This window comes from Pleurodeles waltl, chromosome 12 (genome assembly GCF_031143425.1).
Source record: "Pleurodeles waltl isolate 20211129_DDA chromosome 12, aPleWal1.hap1.20221129, whole genome shotgun sequence".
Lineage (NCBI taxonomy): Eukaryota > Metazoa > Chordata > Amphibia > Caudata > Salamandridae > Pleurodeles > Pleurodeles waltl.
This window is the reverse complement of record NC_090451.1, coordinates 1,998,453-2,017,440: the sequence shown is the minus strand read 5'-3', so window position 1 is coordinate 2,017,440 and position 18,988 is coordinate 1,998,453. Positions and strand designations below refer to the sequence as shown.

Genomic DNA, 18,988 nt, shown 5'->3' with positions numbered 1-18,988 from the left:
CAAAGCTAAGGAACAAGAACTTCCCTCATATAGAGGAGAAGTAAGTATCACGTAAGGAATAAGTAAAGGGTGGTTTAGAGTAACAGGGCGAACAAACGGCAAAGTCTCAAACGAAATGGCCTAAATGGCTCAGTAGAGTGGCAAAGAATGGCTTGGAGTGGAATGTCCAATAAATGCCTGATTTCTCCTCGGGTCATGTGGTTAAATCAAAACTGTCTAATTTACTCCTAATTCCTCAATGGATAATCATTGGTGCATCGCCATCTCTGTCCAATAATCTTCACCAGAGTTTTACACAAACCACAGTTCTCATGTCGTTGATTGGCCCATGTTATTGACGTTTTCATCGGTTGGAATGTCAGGTAAGAAAAGTTAAATTTTACGCTACAGTCAGTAGTTCCATTGTTTTCTCCTACTCCAGGCAGCCTTGCACCTGTTACAAATTACACTGTTGCATTCAGCAAGAATGTCTCCTTGAGCAAGTAGGGTCCCATGAAAAAGAATTTACTACAGCTACACACATCTCTAGCTTTTGGGAGAGTACAGTTTCATGTCCTTCAGGAAAATAGCACATTGCACGTTAGAAAAAGACAGTTTAATATGAGACCAGGCAGCTAGGCACAGACCTTCGATAAACTAAGGCCTACTGCTTAATGAACAAACTCCTAATACATAACTCCAATTTTGATATGTTAATACAAATTAAAAACATTAGTACATAATTAATTCAGCATTAATAACTTTCATTAGTCTTCGTATACATTGGTAGCCACTCCCCGTGGGCACATTTCAAACGTGTGCATTATTTCTACGTTAACACATTTTTTATGCAGCTTCATTACACAATATATTGTAAGCTTTTCATGTTAATATTAATTTTAAAAGACACACTCCAGCAATCCCTCCTCTGATTACTCTTGTCATCACACAAATCTTCCCTACTAATTTTACATACTAAAATTCCCTCATATCAATCTCTTCCCTTCTTGGTTTCCCCTTTGATCTTGCCCTGAATAATTTTTCCCTTTGTTTTTCTTCCCTCCTCCTATTATTTTTCGCCATCTTCAATTTTATTCTTTTACTAATTTTACATGCCACCCATGATCCAAATAAGCAATCTATAACAATCAATATCCCCTGTATTATTTTAGACAATATCCCATGCCAAATGTTACTAATCCAATTTCCCACTGAAGCAAATCCTTTCCCAACCTTTTTCCAAACACCTGGTTCTTTCAAATCCTTCAAGTCCGTACTATCCCTAGTCAAGTTAGTAAGCATACTTCTAATCTCATTACTATTATCTGGTATGTAAGCGCAACAATTACACCCATTGAGCAATCTACAAACTCTGCCATTTTTCACTAAAAGAATGTCTAAAGCAAGCCTGTTTTGAAGAGTCATAGCCCCCTCTGCAGCAAGTTCAGTATCCATCAGGAGTATAGCCCCTGAAAAGTTTGTCAGCATGTTATCCTCAATAGTAGACAACTTTTGAATCTTTATGGAGTTCATAATAACTCCCACTGAAGAAATTATCGTCCCAAATATGTCTCCTACTACACCAGCAGCAGTCTCTTTCTTATGTCTAGTACGATGTAATTCAGACAATTTTGGTAACCTTTTCAAATCGTCAAGTTGATATATCTTTGGGAAAACTATCCCCAAATAACATGTCCCATACTATCCCTTTGGAAGACGGTAATAAGCATTAAGTCCACATATATAATAAATCCCGGGGATTGCTGGATCCTGTCCATTTAACATGAACGTCCATTTACTCTGAAACAAAAACACACGCTTACATTCACTCATTCCCACAAACACATTGTCATAGTATGATTTGGTCTTGGATATGCAAAGCTTTCCTACATGTAGTGCGTCTAAAGCTAACTTCCCTTGTTCTCTAATTGCACTATAACCGTCACTACTAGCAAAGGCCCGTTGCTGTAATCCGTTCTCTAGTTTACCCTTCAATGCCCTTCTTCTCTCTTCTGTGTGATCTAAAAAGATTTTCTCTACAGGTGTAAGCAAACATGTCAAATTATTGTGGTGTGCATAAGATGTACTAATTGTTAATGTCGCCTGAAAGAATCCTTTAACTAACTTTATGCTATAGTACTTAGCTACCCCACTCACATCCTCTATGATAGGCACATTAGAAAACACAAGATCATGATTTGAGTAAAAATATTGAATCTCTTCCTGGTTATAGAATCTTGTTAGTAACAGACTACAACGTATCCCATATGTTAATGACAGTCTATGATAGGTAACCCCCTCTTGTACCGAAACAGGAATCTGTGTACACACAAAACAATCTTTTGCATCCATTGTGTCAACATACTCACTCAGCAAGCGATAGAAAACATCAGTGGATAGTTCCCCTTTCGAGTTAGTTCCCTCATGCAAGTATCTTGTATCCAGCTCAAACCTCTCCCAGCCTGTTAGTGCAGTGGTAGTCTCAGGAATTGTAGCATTGTTAGTCCCACTTTTATCCATTAGTGTCATACTCACAACCACGACACTAATGAATATTTATTACATAAACCTTTTTTGCAAAAGTATTTGGTTCAAGTAAACTTAAAGTGTTGGGATTCAAGCCCACAGCTCCAGAGAGACTGGAGCCTAAATGTAGCCAGTTTAGCCTGCTCAGCCACGCTACCTCACATCTACGAGCTCACAACTATAGTAACTTGGCCAAACACTGTGGACACCCGCTGTGGTGACCTGGCTATGCAGGGTAACGCAGCATTCACCGACAGTTGAGCGAGTTACAGGTGAAAAGCAAAGTATAATAACAGTCTGCATATAATATATGTCTTTCCTTATTTATTCTTCTTCCCCATTGTATGTTTGCTCTCTGCTTTAGAAACGCGAGCTGTCATCACTGCAAGGAAACGAATCACACAGCGTTCTACTGTTTACACTCACTGAACTTTCAGCATCACAGTGACCCCTCTCGTCGCCTCTATAGTTAGACTTCAAGACAGCTGGTTTGTTTACCGATACAATTCTTGTCACCTTAGGTTGTGGTTTTTTAAAATATGAAGGCTCGGTCCCACTGTCTGGCTACCCTTATATATATATGTCACCACTTTACATAGTCTCACCTCTCGCTATGTGGATCGTAGGTGCAGAAGGCAGAGAGTGAGACACTGATGCAGACAAAATACGTTTGTGAGTTGAAAAATACTGGCAGTGGTGGGATTCGAACCCACGCCTCCATAGAGACTGGAGCCTTAATCCAGCGCCTTAGACCGCTCGGCCACACTAACCTGTGCAAACCTGTTTCTGTAAGCTTTCTGAAGTGAGATGTTCTGTTGTATAGGGGAGTTGGAGAATAAGGGTGTATAGCCTGTGAAGTGATCCTAGGAAAGTCAACGCCAACAGCAGCAGGCACGTGATACATTCAGTAGGTCAGGATTGTCCCTGGGCCATGGGAGGTGTCAGGGAGCGCCAGTCCTGAGAGTCCGTAGGAAGACAACCCTTACATTGGCGTCCCGCATGCGCTGGTTCTCTTTCTTTAAGGATAAGGAATCAAACTATCTACGTCCCTCAACTTACCAACCCTCCGCCTGAGGAAAGATTTTGTGATTCATGAGCAGAACCCGGCTGGCGCTGTTTACAGTAATGCCTAAGCACAGTACTCAACTGAGCGGTGTTTCCAAACTGAGCCGTTGTACTGCCGGAAATACCATGGGATATGTCATTTAACTTTCACATAAAATAGGGTTAACCCAGCCCTACCACATACTAAAAACTAAAGACGGAACAATAAACCGACGAGGATGGGATTCGAACCCACGCATGCAGAGCACAATGGTTTAACAGTCCATCGTCTTAACCACTCGGCCACCTCGTCTTCAAAACACCATTTTTCAGGAGTACAAAATATGGTAGCCAAAATGTGTTCTATTAGGTGATAGTTGTCTAAACATAATAAAGAGGATATATTTACAGATTGTTATGGTAACTTGTTGTCTTCAGCTTTGCTCTATACGACCTTGTTGTCCATCCCTACTTCAGCTTGAATTTATATGTTAAATGTAATGTAATCATGAAAATTACATTTTCCAAACGTGTTCTAGCCATATGTGATGTACTATCACACTACCCTCAAATGAGCTAAGATTGCTTTAATTCAGTTGTACGTGGATTTAAAGTGCAATATCATACAAATATTGTACTGGTATGGCGCTTTCGAGTCTCTAGGTGTCAGTTATTGGTGGTGTGCTTACATGTCAACATTAGGCAGCAAATAGTACACAATTAAGGAAAACTGCCTTCCCATTTAATGTGCATTGTTCTGCAAAAAGTTTTAAGTAGGAGAAAGTAAAACTTAGTTTATAAAACCACCTAAACTGGGAGTATTGCCGCTACAGCTATGACACTTCAGTTTAAAAACGTACGTGCATCAACAAGAAATATTTTTGCGCTAAATAAATTGCTGTCCGACTACTCACGTAATGCATAAAACTGAGGCAGTCGTAATTACAATACATTGAAGTAATATTTTGGTAGTTTTTGTTGACGATGACTCCGCAGCAAGCGATCAGATTACTTTTTATTAGTGAAGGCGCGTCAGAGCCTTGATAAGTAAACTTACAAGGAGACACGCCTAGGTCGATGAACCTTTTAGACCAGGTTCGGGGACTTCCCAGTACGAGATGTCTTTTGGCATCACAAATCAATAGATCAATATCTCAACAACAATCGCAATAACTAATCAGCATGCTAATCAATAACCTTTAATGAGAGTCAATAAAGTGAACACACCATGATCTTTCAGTCATGAATAACCACACCAATTTAGTTAAGTGTTAGGATATTTATTTCCCTACTGGTTACAATCTAAAGTCATTTCTGTTAATCTCATCAGCAATTCATCTCATTAGTAACTCTTCAGATTTGCAATTAGAAACGCAATTAATCAATGCATAGAGAATATTCACTCAGTATTAACACATAATTATTAAGAAGCAACTTAGCAAAGTCTCAGTAGTGCATGGTTCAACAAAGCAAGAACTCAATCATTTGTCTATTTGCGTCAGATTTTAGTGAACACCCTAAATAACCTCATATTAGCATCAGCATGTTGGGCTTCATTCAAAACAATTTAGCAAACACAAATTTGGAAAACATCTAACTATGGCCTCTATCAAAGAGCAGTTGGTACCTAGAAAGAAAAGGCAAACAGACAATTACAATTTTCATCAGATAGTTACCCATCCAACGGATCAGCAAACAGCGTCAGTCTTCGTCCTCGGGACATCAGTCGTTTGCATCATCAGCAAAGAAAGGACAGGGCAAAGTATCAGTATGGCATAGCTAAGGAACAAGAACTTCCCTCATATAAAGGAGAAGTAAGTATCAGGTAAGGAATAAGTAAAGGGTTGTTTAGAGTAACAGGGCGAACAAACGGTAAAGTCTCAAACGAAATGGCCTAAATGGCTCAGTAGAATGGCAAAGAATGGCTTGGAGTGGAATGTCCAATAAATGCCTGATTTCTCCTCGGGTCATGTGGTTAAATCAAAACTGTCTAATTTACTCCTAATTCCTCAATGGATAATCATTGGTGCATCGCCATCTCTGTCCAATAATCTTCACCAGAGTTTTACACAAACCACAGTTCTCATGTCGTTGATTGGCCCATGTTATTGACGTTTTCATCGGTTGGAATGTCAGGTAAGAAAAGTTACATTTTACGCTACAGTCAGTAGTTCCATTGTTTTCTCTTACTCCAGGCAGCCTTGCACCTGTTACAAATTACACTGTTGCATTCAGCAAGAATGTCTCCTTGAGCAAGTAGGGTCCCATGAGAAAGAATTTACTACAGTTACACACATCTCTAGCTTCTGGGAAAGTACAGTTTCATGTCCTTCAGGAAAATAGCACATTGTACGTTAGAAAAAGACAGTTTGATATGAGACCAGGCAGCTAGGCATAGACCTTCGCTAAACTAAGGCCTACTGCTTAATGAACAAACTCCTAATACATAACTCCAATTTTAATATGTTAATACAAATTAAAAACATTAGTACATAATTAATTCAGCATTAATAACTTTCATTAGTCTTCGTATACATTGGTAGCCACTCCCCGTGGGCACATTTCAAACGTGTGCATTATTTCTACGTTAACACATTTTTTATGCAGCTTCATTACACAATATATTGTAAGCTTTTCATGTTAATATTAATTTTAAAAGACACACTCCAGCAATCCCTCCTCTGATGACTCTTGTCATCACACAAATCTTCCCTACTAATTTTACATACTAAAATTCCCTCATATCAATCTCTTCCCTTCTTGGTTTCCCCTTTGATCTTGCCCTGAATAATTTTTCCCTTTGTTTTTCTTCCCTCCTCCTATTATTTTTCGCCATCTTCAATTTTATTCTTTTACTAATTTTACATGCCACCCATGATCCAAATAAGCAATCTATAACAATCAATATCCCCTGTATTATTTTAGACAATATCCCATGCCAAATGTTACTAATCCAATTTCCCACTGAAGCAAATCCTTTCCCAACCTTTTTCCAAACACCTGGTTCTTTCAAATCCTTCAAGTCCGTACTATCCCTAGTCAAGTTAATAAACATACTTCTAATCTCATTAGTATTATCTGGTATGTAAGCGCAACAATTACACCCATTGAGCAATCTACAAACTCTGCCATTTTTCACTAAAAGAATGTCTAAAGCAAGCCTGTTTTGAAGAGTCATAGCCCCATCCGCAGCAAGTTCAGTATCCATCAGGAGTATAGCCCCTGAAAAGTTTGTCAGCATGTTATCCTCAATAGTAGACAACTTTTGAATCTTTATGGAGTTCATAATAACTCCCACTGAAGAAATTATCATCCCAAATATGTCTCCTACTACACCAGCAGCAGTCTCTTTCTTATGTCTAGTACGATGTAATTCAGACAATTTTGGTAACCTTTTCAAATCGTCAAGTTGATATATCTTTGGGAAAACTATCCCCAAATAACATGTCCCATACTATCCCTTTGGAAGACGGTAATAAGCATTAAGTCCACATACATAATAAATCCCGGGGATTGCTGGATCCTGTCCATTTAACATGAACGTCCATTTACTCTGAAACAAAAACACACGCTTACATTCACTCATTCCCACAAACACATTGTCATAGTATGATTTGGTCTTGGATATGCAAAGCTTTCCTACATGTAGTGCGTCTAAAGCTAACTTCCCTTGTTCTCTAATTGCACTATAAGAGTCACTACTAGCAAAGGCCCGTTGCTGTAATCCTTTCTCTAGTTTACCCTTCAATGCCCTTCTTCTCTCTTCCGTGTGATCTAAAAAGCTTTTCTCTACAGGTGTAAGCAAACATGTCAAATTATTGTGGTGTGCATAAGATGTACTAATTGTTAATGTTGCCTGAAAGAATCCTTTACCTAACTTTATGCTATAGTACTTAGCTACCACACTCACATCCTCTATGATAGGCACATTAGAAAACACAAGATCATGATTTGAGTAAAAATATTGAATCTCTTCCTGGTTATAGAATCTTGTTAATAACAGACTACAACGTATCCCATATGTTAATGACAGTCTATGATAGGTAACCCCCTCTTGTACCGAAACAGGAATCTGTGTACACACAAAACAATCTTTTGCATCCATTGTGTCAACATACTCACTCAGCAAGCGATAGAAAACATCAGTGGATAGTTCCCCTTTCGAGTTAGTTCCCTCATGCAAGTATCTTGTATCCAGCTCACACCTCTCCCAGGCTGTTAGTGCAGTGGTAGTCTCAGGAATTGTAGCATTGTTAGTCCCACTTTTATCCATTAGTGTCATACTCACAACCACTACCCTAATGAATATTTATTACATGAACCTTTTTTGCTAAAGTATTTGGTTCAAGTAAACTTAAAGTGCTGGGATTCAAGCCCACAGCTCCAGAGAGACTGGAGCCTAAATCTAGCCAGTTTAGCCTGCTCAGCCACGCTACCTCACATCTACAAGCTCACAACTATAGTAACTTGGCCAAACACTGTGGACACCCGCTGTGGTGACCTGGCTATGCAGGGTAACGCAGCATTCACCGACAGTTGAGCGAGTTACAGGTGAAAAGCAAAGTATAATAACTGTCTGCATATAATATATGTCTTTCCTTATTTATTCTTCTTCCCCATTGTATGTTTGCTCTCTGCTTTAGAAACGCAAGCTGTCATCACTGCAAGGAAACGTATCACACAGCGTTCTACTGTTTACACTCACTGAACTTTCAGCATCACAGTGACCCCTCTCGTCGCCTCTATAGTTAGACTTCAAGACAGCTGGTTTGTTTACCGATACAATTCTTGTCACCTTAGGTTGTGGTTTTTTAAAATAAGAAAGCTCGGTCCCACTGTCTGGCTTCCCTTATATATATACGTCACCACTTTACATAGTCTCACCTCTCGCTATGTGGATCGTAGGTGCAGAAGGCAGATAGTGAGACACTGATGAGAGAAAATACGTTTGTGAGTTGAAAAGTACTGGCAGCGGTGGGATTCGAACCCACGCCTCCAAAGAGACTGGAGCCTTAATCCAGCGCCTTAGACCGCTCGGCCACACTACCCTGTGCAAACCTGTTTCTGTAAGCTTTCTGAAGTGAGATGTTCTGTTGTATAGGGGAGTTGGAGAATAAGGGTGTATAGCCTGTGAAGTGATCCTAGGAAAGTCAACGCCAACAGCAGCAGGCACTTGATACATTCAGTAGGTCAGGATTGGCCCCGGGCCATGGGAGGTGTCAGGGAGCGCCAGTCCTGAGAGTCCGTAGGAAGACAACCCTTACGTTGGCGTCCCGCACGCGCTGCTTCTCTTTCTTTAAGGATAAGGAATCAAACTATCTACGTCCCTCAACTTACTAACCCTCCGCCTCAGGAAAGATTTTGTGATTCATGAGCAGAACCCGGCTGGCGCTGTTTACAGTAATGCCTAAGCACAGTACTCAACTGAGCGGTGTTTCCAAACTGAGCCGTTGTACTGCCGGAAATACCATGGGATATGTCATTTAACTTTCACATAAAATAGGGTTAACCCAGCCCTACCACATACTAAAAACTAAAGACGGAACAATAAGCCGACGAGGATGGGATTCGAACCCACGCGTGCAGAGCACAATGGATTAGCAGTCCATCACCTTAACCACTCGGCCACCTCGTCTTCAAAATACCATGTTTCAGGAGTACAAAATATGGCATCCAAAATGTGTTCTATTAGGTGATAGTTGTCTAAGCATAATAAAGAGCATATATTTACAGATTGTTATGGTAACTTGTTGTCTTCAGCTTTGCTCTATACGACCTTGTTGTCCATCCCTACTTCAGCTTGAATTTATATGTTAAATGTAATGTAATCATGAAAATTACACTTTCCAAACGTGTTCTATCCATATGTGATGTACTATCACACTACCCTCAAATGAGCTAAGATTGCTTTAATTCAGTTGTACGTGGATTTAAAGTGCAATATCATACAAATATTGTACTGGTATGGCGCTTTCGAGTCTCTAGGTGTCAGTTATTGGTGGTGTGCTTACATGTCAACATTAGGCAGCAAATAGTACACAATTAAGGAAAACTGCTTTCCCATTTAATGTGCATTGTTCTGCAAAAAGTTTTAAGTAGGAGAAAGTAAAACTTAGTTTATAAAACCACCTAAACTGGGAGTATTGCCGCTACAGCTATGACACTTCAGTTTAAAAACGTACGTGCATCAACAAGAAATATTTTTGCGCTAAATAAATTGCTGTCCGACTACTCAAGTAATGCATAAAACTGAGGCAGTCGTAATTACAATACATTGAAGTAATATTTTGGTAGTTTTTGTTGACGATGACTCCGCAGCAAGCGATCAGATTACTTTTTATTAGTGAAGGCGCGTCAGAGCCTTGCTAAGTAAACTTACAAGGAGACACGCCTAGGTCGATGAACCTTTTAGACCAGGTTCGGGGACTTCCCAGTACGAGATGTCTTTTGGCATCACAAATCAATAGATCAATATCTCAACAACAATCGCAATAACTAATCAGCATGCTAATCAATAACCTTTAATGAGAGTCAATAAAGTGAACACACCATGATCTTTCAGTCATGAATAACCACACCAATTTAGTTAAGTGTTAGGATATTTATTTCCCTACTGGTTACAATCTAAAGTCATTTCTGTTAATCTCATCAGCAATTCATCTCATTAGTAACTCTTCAGATTTGCAATTAGAAACGCAATTAATCAATGCATAGAGAATATTCACTCAGTATTAACACATAATTATTAAGAAGCAACTTAGCAAAGTCTCAGTAGTGCATGGTTCAACAAAGCAAGAACTCAGTCATTTGTCTATTTGCGTCAGATTTTAGTGAACACCTTAAATAACCTTGGTTGGGCTTCATGCAAAACAATTTAGCAAACACAAATTTGGAAAACATCTAACTATGGCCTCTATCAAAGAGCGTTGGTACCTAGAAAGAAAAGGCAAACAGACAATTACAATTTTCATCAGATAGTTACCCATCCAACGGATCAGCAAACATCGTCATTCTTCGTCCTCGGGACATCAGTCGTTTGCATCATCAGCAAAGAAAGGACAGGGCAAAGTATCAGTATGGCAAAGCTAAGGAACAAGAACTTCCCTCATATAGAGGAGAAGTAAGTATCACGTAAGGAATAAGTAAAGGGTGGTTTAGAGTAACAGGGCGAACAAACTGCAAAGTCTCAAACGAAATGGCCTAAATGGCTCAGTAGAATGGCAAAGAATGGCTTGGAGTGGAATGTCCAATAAATGCCTGATTTCTCCTCGGGTCATGTGGTTAAATCAAAACTGTCTAATTTACTCCTAATTCCTCAATGGATAATCATTGGTGCATCGCCATCTCTGTCCAATAATCTTCACCAGAGTTTTACACAAACCACAGTTCTCATGTCGTTGATTGGCCCATGTTATTGACGTTTTCATCGGTTGGAATGTCAGGTAAGAAAAGTTAAATTTTACGCTACAGTCAGTAGTTCCATTGTTTTCTCCTACTCCAGGCAGCCTTGCACCTGTTACAAATTACACTGTTGCATTCAGCAAGAATGTCTCCTTGAGCAAGTAGGGTCCCATGAAAAAGAATTTACTACAGCTACACACATCTCTAGCTTTTGGGAAAGTACAGTTTCATGTCCTTCAGGAAAATAGCACATTGCACGTTAGAAAAAGACAGTTTAATATGAGACCAGGCAGCTAGGCACAGACCTTCGATAAACTAAGGCCTACTGCTTAATGAACAAACTCCTAATACATAACTCCAATTTTGATATGTTAATACAAATTAAAAACATTAGTACATAAATAATTCAGCATTAATAATTTTCATTAGTCTTCGTATACATTGGTAGCCACTCCCCGTGGGCACATTTCAAACGTGTGCATTATTTCTACGTTAACACATTTTTTATGCAGCTTCATTACACAATATATTGTAAGCTTTTCATGTTAATATTAATTTTAAAAGACACACTCCAGCAATCCCTCCTCTGATGACTCTTGTCATCACACAAATCTTCCCTACTAATTTTACATACTAAAATTCCCTCATATCAATCTCTTCCCTTCTTGGTTTCCCCTTTGATCTTGCCCTGAATAATTTTTCCCTTTGTTTTTCTTCCCTCCTCCTATTATTTTTCGCCATCTTCAATTTTATTCTTTTACTAATTTTACATGCCACCCATGATCCAAATAAGCAATCTATAACAATCAATATCCCCTGTATTATTTTAGACAATATCCCATGCCAAATGTTACTAATCCAATTTCCCACTGAAGCAAATCCTTTCCCAACCTTTTTCCAAACACCTGGTTCTTTCAAATCCTTCAAGTCCGTACTATCCCTAGTCAAGTTAGTAAGCATACTTCTAATCTCATTACTATTATCTGGTATGTAAGCGCAACAATTACACCCATGGAGCAATCTACAAACTCTGCCATTTTTCACTAAAAGAATGTCTAAAGCAAGCCTGTTTTGAAGAGTCATAGCCCCCTCTGCAGCATGTTCAGTATCCATCAGGAGTATAGCCCCTGAAAAGTTTGTCAGCATGTTATCCTCAATAGTAGACAACTTTTGAATCTTTATGGAGTTCATAATAACTCCCACTGAAGAAATTATCGTCCCAAATATGTCTCCTACTACACCAGCAGCAGTCTCTTTCTTATGTCTAGTACGATGTAATTCAGACAATTTTGGTAACCTTTTCAAATCGTCAAGTTGATATATCTTTGGGAAAACTATCCCCAAATAAAATGTCCCATACTATCCCTTTGGAAGACGGTAATAAGCATTAAGTCCACATATATAAAAAATCCCGGGGATTGCTGGATCCTGTCCATTTAACATGAACGTCCATTTACTCTGAAACAAAAACACACGCTTACATTCACTCATTCCCACAAACACATTGTCATAGTATGATTTGGTCTTGGATATGCAAAGCTTTCCTACATGTAGTGCGTCTAAAGCTAACTTCCCTTGTTCTCTAATTCCACTATAACCGTCACTACTAGCAAAGGCCCGTTGCTGTAATCCTTTCTCTAGTTTACCCTTCAATGCCCTTCTTCTCTCTTCCGTGTGATCTAAAAAGCTTTTCTCTACAGGTGTAAGCAAACATGTCAAATTATTGTGGTGTGCATAAGATGTACTAATTGTTAATGTTGCCTGAAAGAATCCTTTAACTAACTTTATGCTATAGTACTTAGCTACCCCACTCACATCCTCTATGATAGGCACATTAGAAAACACAAGATCATGATTTGAGTAAAAATATTGAATCTCTTCCTGGTTATAGAATCTTGTTAGTAACAGACTACAACGTATCCCATATGTTAATGACAGTCTATGATAGGTAACCCCCTCTTGTACCGAAACAGGAATCTGTGTACACACAAAACAAACTTTTGCATCCATTGTGTCAACATACTCACTCAGCAAGCGATAGAAAACATCAGTGGATAGTTCCCCTTTCGAGTTAGTTCCCTCATGCAAGTATCTTGTATCCAGCACAAACCTCTCCCAGGCTGTTAGTGCAGTGGTAGTCTCAGGAATTGTAGCATTGTTAGTCCCACTTTTATCCATTAGTGTCATACTCAGAACCACGACCCTAATGAATATTTATTACATGAGCCTTTTTAGCAAAAGTATTTGGTTCAAGTAAACTTAAAGTGTTGGGATTCAAGCCCACGGCTCCAGAGAGACTGGAGCCTAAATCTAGCCAGTTTAGCCTGCTCAGCCACGCTACCTCACATCTACAAGCTCACAACTATAGTAACTTGGCCAAACACTGTGGACACCCGCTGTGGTGACCTGGCTATGCGGGGTAACGCAGCATTCACCGACAGTTGAGCGAGTTACAGGTGAAAAGCAAAGTATAATAACTGTCTTCATATAATATATGTCTTTCCTTATTTATTCTTCTTCCCCATTGTATGTTTGCTCTCTGCTTTAGAAACGCGAGCTGTCATCACTGCAAGGAAACGTATCTCACAGCGTTCTACTGTTTACACTCACTGAACTTTCAGCATCACAGTGACCCCTCTCGTCGCCTCTATAGTTAGACTTCAACACAGCTGGTTTGTTTACCGATACAATTCTTGTCACCTTAGGTTGTGGTTTTTTAAAGTAAGAAGGCTCGGTCCCACTGTCTGGCTACCCTTATATATATACGTCACCACTTTACATAGTCTCACCTCTCGCTATGTGGATCGTAGGTGCAGAAGGCAGAGAGTGAGACACTGATGCAGACAAAATACGTTTGTGAGTTGAAAAATACTGGCAGTGGTGGGATTCAAACCCACGTCTCCAAAGAGACTGGAGCCTTAATCCAGCGCCTTAGACCGCTCGGCCACACTACCCTGTGCAAACCTGTTTCTGTAAGCTTTCTGAAGTGAGATGTTCTGTTGTATAGGGGAGTTGGAGAATAAGGGTGTATAGCCTGTGAAGTGATCCTAGGAAAGTCAACGCCAACAGCAGCAGGCACGTGATACATTCAGTAGGTCAGGATTGGCCCCGGGCCATGGGAGGTGTCAGGGAGCGCCAGTCCTGAGAGTCCGTAGGGAGACAACCCTTACATTGGCGTCCCGCACGCGCTGCTTCTCTTTCTTTAAGGATAAGGAATCAAACTATCTACGTCCCTCAACTCACTAACCCTCCGCCTCAGGAAAGATTTTGTGATTCATGAGCAGAACCCGGCTGGCGCTGTTTACAGTAATGCCTAAGCACAGTTCTCAACTGAGCGGTGTTTCCAAACTGAGCCGTTGTACGGCCGGAAATACCATGGGATATGTCATTTAACTTTCACATAAAATAGGGTTAACCCAGCCCTACCACATACTAAAAACTAAAGATTGAACAATAAACCAACGAGGATGGGATTCGAACCCACGCGTGCAGAGAACAATGGATTTGCAGTCCATCGCCTTAACCACTCGGCCACCTCATCTTCGAAACACCATGTTTCAGGAGTACAAAATATGGTAGGGAAAATGCGTTCTATTAGGTGATAGTTGTCTAAACATAATAAAGAGCATATATTTACAGATTGTTATGGTAACTTGTTGTCTTCAGCTTTGCTCTATATGACCTTGTTGTCCATCCCTACTTCAGCTTGAATTTATATGTTAAATGTAATGTAATCATGAAAATTACACTTTCCAAACGTGTTCTATCCATATGTGATGTACTATCACACTACCCTCAAATGAGCTAAGATTGCTTTAATTCAGTTGTACGTGGATTTAAAGTGCAATATCATACAAATATTGTACTGGTATGGCGCTTTCGAGTCTCTAGGTGTCAGTTATTGGTGGTGTGCTTACATGTCAACATTAGGCAGCAAATAGTACACAATTAAGGAAAACTGCTTTCCCATTTAATGTGCATTGTTCTGCAAAAAGTTTTAAGTAGGAGAAAGTAAAACTTAGTTTATAAAACCACCTAAACTGGGAGTATTGCCGCTACAGCTATGACACTTCAGTTTAAAAACGTACGTGCATCAACAAGAAATATCTTTGCGCTAAATAAATTGCTGTCCGACTACTCACGTAATGCATAAAACTGAGGCAGTCGTAATTACAATACATTGAAGTAATATTTTGGTAGTTTTTGTTGACGATGACTCCGCAGCAAGCGATCAGATTACTTTTTATTAGTGAAGGCGCGTCAGAGCCATGATAAATAAACTTACAAGGAGACACGCCTAGGTCGATGAACCTTTTAGACCAGGTTCGGGGACTTCCCAGTACGAGATGTCTTTTGGCATCACAAATCAATAGATCAATATCTCAACAACAATCGCAATAACTAATAAGCATGCTAATCAATAACCTTTAATGAGAGTCAATAAAGTGAACACACCATGATCTTTCAGTCATGAATAACCACACCAATTTAGTTAAGTGTTAGGATATTTATTTCCCTACTGGTTACAATCTAAAGTCATTTCTGTTAATCTCATCAGCAATTCATCTCATTAGTAACTCTTCAGATTTGCAATTAGAAACGCAATTAATCAATGCATAGAGAATATTCACTCAGTATTAACACATAATTATTAAGAAGCAACTTAGCAAAGTCTCAGTAGTGCATGGTTCAACAAAGCAAGAACTCAGTCATTTGTCTATTTGCGTCAGATTTTAGTGAACACCTTAAATAACCTTGTATTAGCATCAGCATGTTGGGCTTCATGCAAAACAATTTAGCAAACACAAATTTGGAAAACATCTAACTATGGCCTCTATCAAAGAGCGTTGGTACCTAGAAAGAAAAGGCAAACAGACAATTACAATTTTCATCAGATAGTTACCCATCCAACGGATCAGCAAACATCGTCATTCTTCCTCCTCGGGACATCAGTCGTTTGCATCATCAGCAAAGAAAGGACAGGGCAAAGTATCAGTATGGCATAGCTAAGGAACAAGAACTTCCCTCATATAGAGGAGAAGTAAGTATCAGGTAAGGAATAAGTGCAGGGTGGTTTAGAGTAACAGGGCGAACAAACGGCAAAGTCTCAAACGAAATGGCCTAAATGGCTCAGTAGAATGGCAAAGAATGGCTTGGAGTGGAATGTCCAATAAATGCCTGATTTCTCCTCGGGTCATGTGGTTAAATCAAAATTGTCTAATTTACTCCTAATTCCTCAATGGATAATCATTGGTGCATCGCCATCTCTGTCCAATAATCTTCACCAGAGTTTTACACAAACCACAGTTCTCATGTCGTTGATTGGCCCATGTTATTGACATTTTCATCGGTTGGAATGTCAGGTAAGAAAAGTTACATTTTACGCTACAGTCAGTAGTTCCATTGTTTTCTCCTACTCCAGGCAGCCTTGCACCTGTTACAAATTACACTGTTGCATTCAGCAAGAATGTCTCCTTGAGCAAGTAGGGTCCCATGAGAAAGAATTTACTACAGCTACACACATCTCTAGCTTTTGGGAAAGTACAGTTTCATGTCCTTCAGGAAAATAGCACATTGCACGTTAGAAAAAGACAGTTTAATATGAGACCAGGCAGCTAGGCACAGACCTTCGATAAACTAAGGCCTACTGCTTAATGAACAAACTCCTAATACATAACTCCAATTTTGATATGTTAATACAAATTAAAAACATTAGTACATAATTAATTCAGCATTAATAACTTTCATTAGTCTTCGTATACATTGGTAGCCACTCCCCGTGGGCACATTTCAAACGTGTGCATTATTTCTACGTTAACACATTTTTTATGCAGCTTCATTGCACAATATATTGTAAGCTTTTCATGTTAATATTAATTTTAAAAGACACACTCCAGCAATCCCTCCTCTGATGACTCTTGTCATCACACAAATCTTCCCTACTAATTTTACATACTAAAATTCCCTCATATCAATCTCTTCCCTTCTTGGTTTCCCCTTTGATCTTGCCCTGAATCATTTTTCCCTTTGTTTTTCTTCCCTCCTCCTATTATTTTTCGCCATCTTCAATTTTATTCTTTTACTAATTTTACATCCCACCCATGATCCAAATAAGCAATCTATAACAATCAATATCCCCTGTATTATTTTAGACAATATCCCATGCCAAATGTTACTAATCCAATTTCCCACTGAAGCAAATCCTTTCCCAACCTTTTTTCAAACACCTGGTTCTTTCAAATCCTTCAAATCCGTACTATCCCTAGTCAAGTTAGTAAGCATACTTCTAATCTCATTACTATTATCTGGTATGTAAGCGCAACAATTACACCCATTGAGCAATCTACAAACTCTGCCATTTTTCACTAAAAGAATGTCTAAAGCAAGCCTGTTTTGAAGGTTCATAGCCCCCTCCGCAGCATGTTCAGTATCCATCAGGAGTATAGCCCCTGAAAAGTTTGTCAGCATGTTATCCTCAATAGTAGACAACTTTTGAATCTTTATGGAGTTCATAAATACTCCCACTGAAGAAATTATCGTCCCAAATATGTCTCCTACTACACCAGCAGCAGTCTCTTTCTTATGTCTAGTACGATGTAATTCAGACAATTTTGGTAACCTTTTCAAATCGTCAAGTTGATATATCTTTGGGAAAACTATCCCCAAATAACATGTCCCATACTATCCCTTTGGAAGACGGTAATAAGCATTAAGTCCACATATATAATAAATCCTGGGGATTGCTGGATCCTGTCCATTTAACATGAACGTCCATTTACTCTGAAACAAAAACACACGCTTACATTCACTCATTCCCACAAACACATTGTCATAGTATGATTTGGTCTTGGATATGCAAAGCTTTCCTACATGTAGTGCGTCTAAAGCTAACTTCCCTTGTTCTCTAATTGCACTATAACCGTCACTACTAGCAAAGGCCCGTTGCTGTAATCCTTTCTCTAGTTTACCCTTCAATGCCCTTCTTCGCTCTTCCGTGTGATCTAAAAAGCTTTTCTCTACAGGTGTAAGCAAACATGTCAAATTATTGTGGTGTGCATAAGATGTACTAATTGTTAATGTTGCCTGAAAGAATCCCTTAACTAACTTTATGCTATAGTACTTAGCTACCCCACTCACATCCTCTATGATAGGCACATTAGAAAACACAAGATCATGATTTGAGTAAAAATATTGAATCTCTTCCTGGTTATAGAATCTTGTTAGTAACAGACTACAACGTATCCCATATGTTAATGACAGTCTATGATAGGTAACCCCCTCTTGTACCGAAACAGGAATCTGTGTACACACAAAACAATCTTTTGCATCCATTGTGTCAACATACTCACTCAGCAAGCGATAGAAAACATCAGTGGATAGTTCCCCTTTCGAGTTAGTTCCCTCATGCAAGTATCTTGTATCCAGCTCAAACCTCTCCCAGGCTGTTAGTGCAGTGGTAGTCTCAGGAATTGTAGCATTGTTAGTCCCACTTTTATCCATTAGTGTCATACTCACAACCACGACCCTAATTAATATTTATTACATGAACCTTTTTTGCAAAAGTATTTGGTTCAAGTAAACTTAAAGTGTTGGTATTCAAGCCCACGGCTCCAGAGAGACTGGAGCCTAAATCTAGCCAGTTTAGCCTGCTCAGCCACGCTACCTCACATCTACAAGCTCACAACTATAGTAACTTGGCCAAACACTGTGGACACCCGCTGTGGTGACCTGGCTATGCGGGGTAACGCAGCATTCACCGACAGTTGAGCGAGTTACAGGTGAAAAGCAAAGTATAATAACTGTCTTCATATAATATATGTCTTTCCTTATTTATTCTTCTTCCCCATTGTATGTTTGCTCTCTGCTTTAGAAATGCGAGATGTCATCACTACAAGGAAACGTATCACACAGCGTTCTACTGTTTACACTCACTGAACTTTCAGCATCACAGTGACCCCTCTCGTCGCCTCTATAGTTAGACTTCAAGACAGCTGGTTTGTTTACCGATACAATTCTTGTCACCTTAGGTTGTGGTTTT

General features: G+C 39.4%; 5 non-coding genes across 5 annotated transcripts; all 5 read right to left on the bottom strand.

Moving 5' to 3' along the window:
* Positions 1-3,193: 3,193 nt before the first annotated feature.
* On the bottom strand, positions 3,194-3,276 carry TRNAL-AAG (transfer RNA leucine (anticodon AAG)). Its single transcript has one exon. It is a non-coding gene; the product is annotated as a tRNA-Leu (tRNA).
* A 5,239-nt stretch (positions 3,277-8,515) lies between these two features.
* TRNAL-AAG (transfer RNA leucine (anticodon AAG)) lies at positions 8,516-8,597 on the bottom strand. The gene has a single exon. It is a non-coding gene; the product is annotated as a tRNA-Leu (tRNA).
* Positions 8,598-9,102: 505 nt separating this feature from the next.
* On the bottom strand, positions 9,103-9,184 carry TRNAS-GCU (transfer RNA serine (anticodon GCU)). The gene has a single exon. It is a non-coding gene; the product is annotated as a tRNA-Ser (tRNA).
* Positions 9,185-13,822: 4,638 nt separating this feature from the next.
* Positions 13,823-13,904, bottom strand: TRNAL-AAG (transfer RNA leucine (anticodon AAG)). The gene has a single exon. It is a non-coding gene; the product is annotated as a tRNA-Leu (tRNA).
* Positions 13,905-14,409: 505 nt separating this feature from the next.
* TRNAC-GCA (transfer RNA cysteine (anticodon GCA)) lies at positions 14,410-14,491 on the bottom strand. Its single transcript has one exon. It is a non-coding gene; the product is annotated as a tRNA-Cys (tRNA).
* Between the last annotated feature and the right edge of the window lie 4,497 nt (positions 14,492-18,988).